This window comes from Sapajus apella, unplaced genomic scaffold, assembly GCF_009761245.1.
Source record: "Sapajus apella isolate SASKATOON/1434 unplaced genomic scaffold, GSC_monkey_1.0 scaffold55, whole genome shotgun sequence".
Classification (NCBI taxonomy): domain Eukaryota; kingdom Metazoa; phylum Chordata; class Mammalia; order Primates; family Cebidae; genus Sapajus; species Sapajus apella.
In genome coordinates, this window is record NW_022436995.1 from 2,040,294 (window position 1) to 2,047,276 (window position 6,983).

Below are 6,983 nucleotides of genomic sequence, written 5' to 3' on the forward strand. Positions count from 1 at the left end.
GTACTAGAAAAAATTAGGGCTGGCTTTATCAAAGCAGACAAAGGTAGATTTGCAGGAAGATTAGTGCAATGTTAGAATATTAGATAATTAATTTAGAAGAATGAGATTTTGAAGTCATCCATAATAGAGATTAAAATTTAAGCCTGGGTAGTCATAGTGGAAATAGAAAATGGAAGAATGAAGTTACTCCTTATAAACTGGGAGGATTTTTACTCTTTGTAACAAACAATGAGCATCATCGGGGCTTTTGGGTTTATGGACCTTTTGGTTTATGGCCACTAACTGGGTTACCCTCAGTAAATCATATACCTCTGTGGGCCACAGCTCCTTTATGTGCAAAATGAGAGTGTTTCATGAAATGATTCCCATGTTCCCCTTCTGTTCTAAGTCAGTGATCCCTACGAAATGTGCTTAAAAGGCTTCTGTGTTTGGTATACTATTGGTCTATGGAGAAACACAGTCAAAAAGACTTTTCTTCTTAAGTGTATTTATACTACCAAGAATCAATCTGACTCAAAATGTGGGGCTGGAATTTTCCTGAAGATATTGGTAATGTTCTTGGTGGAAAAAACATAGTGTTGGGAAAGGAATTAGTGACAAGGAACTTAGAATTAAAGGGAAGGTATAGTAAAACTCTAAAAATTATTTTTCTTTCCAGTACAGAAATGGCCAAATAAATTTGAGATAATTATTAGCATCAGAGTAATACAGAAAAAATTCTGAATGTAACTAATTTTGGTTATTTCGATAGATTATTGAAAGCAGAAAACACAGAAATAAGCAATAGTAGTGAAAGAACATAGAGTCTGGGACAAGTAGAGCATTTGAGGTAACTCTCTACACAGTGGAAAAGAACTTATGGGCAGGCTGGGACATCATTTCAGATTTTTATTTTCAATTCCCAGCTTGTTCCTTTACTAACCTTTTTCTTTTTAATTACATTCTCATTTTATCCAAGCCAGCAGCTTCAGAATTACTGTGCTTTTCGTTCATGCAGTCGGTTTGCAAATAGAGCGTGTCTGGGTTCCTCTGTGGCAAAGAGAATTTTTAAAAAGTTAACTTTGATTCTGTGACAAAATGTCTGGAAACACAGCAAAACTTAGTCGTGGTCCCACACAGAGTGGCTTTATTAAGCTATCTGATCCTGACTTCTCTCAAAGTAAAGCTTTAAAACTCCTTGAACATATTTACTAGCTTTAAGCAATCAATGGTAAATGACCTTAATGTTTACTTCTAGTGAAGAACGCTTCACATCTTGAGGTTACAAAAGTAGTCCAAGCATTCAACAGTTAAATAGAGCAAACAATTTTTTTTATTTATCACCTCTGGCCTGAAAAACTGTTGCATGCAGTAGTCATAAGCAGTGTCTACTTTTAATATGGTATTTGCAACTCAAATGTTTTCTTCTTCAATTTTAATCTGCAATTGCAAATTCCATATTCCCTTTTGCTTGTCATATTCTCAGGGCTTTGTTCTGCTAAATTATTGGCTCACCACCTTCCATGGTAATTTATAGAACCCAGTTCACTTCGTGTCACTACAGGTTACAAATGAAAATGAAAACAATTTGCTGTTAAGAAGTATTTCTGAAACAAAATGCAAATAACATATTGAAACAAACTACGGCTATTTTAAAACAGCAGTGCAGTATAATTATAGGGATTGTATTGTAGTAAATGTCCTTTATAAAAGCATAGTCTCTCTGTCTCTCTCTCCGAGGGTATTCTTCTGTATTTAAATTAAAATACTTTCTCTTAGGAATTTTTTCTCTCTTTTTGCTTTTCCCAGTCATTTGGCTTTACTGGACTGTGGTGGGAGTGGGGTTCTTCGAGATTTGTAATATTTGAAACTTATTTAAAACTAGGCCTGGTGCAGTGACTCATGCCTGTAATCCCAGTACTTTGGGGGGCCAAGGCGGGTGGATCACCTAAGGTCAGAAGTTTGAGACCAGCCGGCCAACATGGTGAAACTCTGTCTCTTCTACAAATACAAAAATTAGCCTGGCATGGTGGTGGTTGTCTGTAATCCCAGTTTCTCAGGAGGCTGAGGCAGGACAATTGTTTGAGCCAGGGAGGTGGAGGTTTCAGTGAGCTGAGATAGTGTCACTACACTCCAGTCTGGGCAACAGAGCTTCTCAAAATAAAAATAAATAAATAAATAAATATTTAAAACTAAAAGAAAATCATAGCAGTTTTTTTTTTTCTGTTGTACACTTTCTTAATAACAGTTGTCAGATGTCATGTATATCAAACAAATATTTTACGTGTAAATCTAACAAGGAGTTTCTCATATTTGTAGTTGTGAACCACTTCCCTATGTAATTTGTTGATTAGTAGTTAGAATTAAGTTGGTCATTAAAAGAATCACCATGGATTGACAGCATGATTCTTTTAGAGAAGAGTCTCTTAATCATGAGTTCATGAACTTCTGGAAATTACTTGCTAAATTTTATATGTACAAACATATGTGTTTATTTTTTCATGAAGAGAAATGCCATAGCAGTGTTCATATGGTTTTTAGAAGTGTCTGTGAGCATAACAAGATTGGGAACTACTGTATAAAAAAACTATATGAGCCTGAAAATAGTGAGTAAACTGAATTTTCTTGGAATAATTTATATTTTTAAAAAAATGAATAAAATTCTCAAGTCTGCAAGTAAGAAAAGCTTTTGTACGTTGCTTTGTAGTAGAGTGTGGCATATTCCAACAATAAATTGAATATACTCTTGTAATTGCCAATACATATGGAAGAACTCAAACTCTTCATTCTTTCAGGGAACTGTTACCAATACTAACCTGTGGTTTTATCTTTAAGTCACTTTTATTTTGTCCTCTGTATTTATAAGGAGCTATCATTTACTGGAAGGAATATTCAGACTAGAAATTGGGAGATTGGTTTTAATTTCTTTTCCATTGCCTGATCTTTTAGCATTGGGATAAAAAATTATGAGTTTTGGGAGGAGCTGGCAAGTTGGCCAAATAGGAACAGCTCTCGTCTGCAGCTCTCAGTGAGATCCATGCAAAAGACCGGTGATTTCTGCATTTCCAACTGAGGTACTTGGTTCATCTTACTGAGACTGGTTGGGCAGTGGGTGCAGAGAGCCAAAGCAGGGTGGGGTGTTGCCTCACCTGGGAAGCACAAAAGGTCAGGGGATTTCCGTTTCCTAGCCGAGGGAAGCTGTGAGAGACTGTACCGAGAAGAATGGTGCACTCTGGCCTAGATACTATGCTTTTCGCATGGTCTTTGCAACCAGCAAACCAGGAGACTCCCTCCAGTGCCTGGCTTGGTGGGTCCCACCCCCATGGAGCCCAGCAAGCTAAGATCCACTGCCTTGAAATTCTTGCTGCTAGGACAGTAGTCTGAGGTTGACCTGAGACACTCGAGCTTGGTGTGGAGAGGGGTGTCCACCACTGCTGAAGCTTGAGTAGGCAGTTTTACCCCCACAGTGTAAACAAAACCTCCTGGAAGTTTGAACTGGGTGGAGCCCACGACAGCTCAGCAAGGCCTCTGTGGCCTGACTGCCTCTGTGGCCAAATTTCTTCTCTCTGGGCAGGGCATCTCTGAAAAAGAAAAGGCAGCAGCCCCAACTGCTGTTTTTTTTTTATAGACAAAACCCCCAGCTCCCTGGGACAGAGCACTTGGGTGAAGGGGCAGTTGTGGGTGCAGCTTCAGCAGACTTAACCATCCTTGTATGACAGTTCTGGAGAGAGCTGAGGGTCTCCCAGCGCAGAGTTTGAGCTTTGATAAGGAACAGACTGCCTTTTCAAGTGAGTCCCTGACCCCTGTGTATCCTGACTGGGAGAAACCTCCCAGTAGGGGCTGACAGACATGTCATACAGAAGAGCTCTGGCTGGCATATGGCAGGTGTTCCTCTGGGACAAAGCTTCCAGAGGAAGGAACAGGAAGCAATCTTTGCTGTTCTGAAGCTTCTGCTGGGGATACCCAGGCAAACAGGGTCTGGAGAGGACCTTCAGCAAACTCCAGCAGACCTGCAGCAGAGGGGTCTGTTAGAAGGAAAACTAACAAACAGAAAGGAATAGTATCAACATCAACAAAAAGGAGGTATACTCAGAGACCTCATCTGAAGGTCACTGATTTCAAAGACAAAAGGTAGATAAATCAATAAATGTAATACATTACATAAACAGAACCAATGACAAAAACCACGTAATTATCTCAATAGATGCAGAAAAGGCTTTTGACAAAATTCAACACCTCTTAATGCTAAAAAATCTCAACAAACTAAGTATTAATGAAACATATCTCAAAATAATAAGAACTATTTATGACAAACCCACAGCCAATATCATAATGAATGGGCAAAACCTGGAAGCATTCCTTTTGAAAACTAGCACAAGACAAGGATGCCCTCTCCTACCACTTCTATTCAACGTAGTATTACAAGTTCTGGCCGGGGCAATGAAGAAAGAGAAATAAATAAAGGGTATTCAGATAGGAAGACAGGAAGTCAAATTGTCTCTGTTTGCAGATGACATGATTGTATATTTAGAAGACCCCATTGTCTCAGCCCAAAATGTCCTTAAGCTTATAAGCAACTTCAGCAGTGTCTCAGGATACAAAATCAATGTGCAATAATTGTAGCACCGGAGTGAGCAGAAAATCAACACCAAGACAAAAGTATGCCAAATTGCAGGGTCTTTATTGCCAGCGGCCATGGAGGACTCATGTGTCTTCAACCTGTGGCCACGAGCTCACAGGGAGCAAGGCATTTAAGCTGCAAAACCACATCCTTGTTCAGGCGGGCCCAGGAGTGTGCAAGGCAAGCTGTCTGTACAGAAGCTAAAGTTAGCGGTTTGTTGCAAGGGGAGGGAGGTGGCAGTGGAAATTTTTACCCTTAACACTTCTGTGAATTGCAGTACAATAACAGTTCTGAGAACGACACCTCTGCCCAGGGCCCAGGTGGCTTCTCTATAAGATGGCAGTGCTTAGGCTTCTGTTTTTGCCCCTATCTCATAATCACAAGCATTCCTATACACCAAAAACAAACAGCCAAATCATGAGTGAACTCCCATTCCCAATTGCTACAAAGATAATAAAATACCTAGGAATACAACTTATAAGGGATGTGAAAAACGTCTTCAAGGAGGACTACAAACCACTGCTCAGCAAAATAAGAGAGGACACAAATGAAAAAACATTCCATATTCATGGATAGGAAGAATCAATACCGTGAAAATGGCCATATCTATCCCCTCAAGCTACTATTGACTTTCATCACAGAATTGGAAAAAACTACTTTAAATTTTATATGGAACCAAAAAAGAGTCCACATAGCCAAGACAATCCTAAGCAAAAAGAACAAAGCCGGAGGCATCACACTAGTTGACTTCAAACTATACTACAAGGCTGCAGTAAACAAAACAGCATGATACTGGTACCAAAACAGAGATATAGATCAATGGAATAGAACAGAGGCCTCAGAAATAACATCACACGTCTGCAACCATCTGATCTCTGACAAACCTGACATAAACAAGCAATGGGGAAGAATCCCCTATTTAATAAATAGTGTTGGGAAAACTGGATAGCCATATGCAGAAAGCTGAACCTGGATCCCTTTCTTACACCTTGTACAAAAATTAACTCAAGATGGATTAAAGATTTAAATGTAAGACCTAAAACCATAAAAACCCTAGAAGAAAACCTGGGCAATATCATTCAGGACATAGGCATGAGCAAGGACCTCATGACAAAAACACCAAGAGCATTGGCAACAAAAGCGAAAATTGACAAATGGCATCTAATTAAACTAAAGAGCTTCTGCATAGCAAAAGAAACTATTATTGGAGTGAACAGGCCATCTACAAAATGGGAGAAAATTTTTGCAATCTATCCATCTGACAATAATATCCAGAATCTACAAAGATCTTAAATTTCCAAGAAAGTAACAAACAATCTCATCAAAAAGTGGGCAAATGGTATGAACAGACACTTCTCAAAAAAAGACATTTATGCTATGCAGCCAACAAACATATGGAAAAAATGCTCATCATAACTGGTCATTAGAGAAATGCAAATTAAAATCACAATGAGATACCATCTCACACCAGTTAAAATGGCAATCATTAAAAAGTCAGGAAACAACAGATGCTGGAGAAGATGTGGAGAAATATGAACAATTTTACATTGTAGGTGGGAGTGTAAATTAGTTCAACCATTGTGGAAGACAGTGTGGCAATTCTTCAAGGATCTAGAACTAGAAATAACATTTGTCCCAGCAATCCCATTAAGGGTATATACTCAAAGGTTTATAAATCATTCTATTAAAAAGACACATGCACACAAATGTTTACTGCATCACTATTCACAACAGCAAAGACTTGGAACCAACCCAAATGCCCACCAATATAGATTGGATAAAGAAATGTGGCACATATACACCATAGTATACTATGCAGCCATAAAAATGCGTTTTGCAGGGACATGGATGAAGCTGGAAACCATCATTCTCAGCAAAGACACACAAGAACAGAAAACTAAACACTGCATGTTCTCACTTATATGTACAAGTTTAACAATGAGAACACATGGACACAGAGAGGGAAACATCACACGCCGGAGCCTATCTGGGGTGGGGCCTGGGGAAAGAATAGACTTAGGAAAAATATCTAATGTAGATGATGGGATGATGGGTGCAGCAAACCACCGTGGCACATGTATACCTATGTTTCAGGCCTGCACATTCTGCACATGTACCCCAGAAATTAAAGCATTAATAAAAAAAAAGATTGTGACTTTTATTCTAAAAAATGGTAAATTAATTAAAATAATTTTTTAGTTGTCTGATTTTGAACAATCACAATATCCAGGCAACTGACTGCTAAAAATGTTTCCTTTGAAACTAGTCATGCTGGTATCAAGTAGTTACAAATTTAATTTCCCTTTTCTTCAATATTTGTACCTATGGAACAAATTTAAGTATATATTCTCATTTGCTTACTTGGAATGCTAAGAAAAATAGA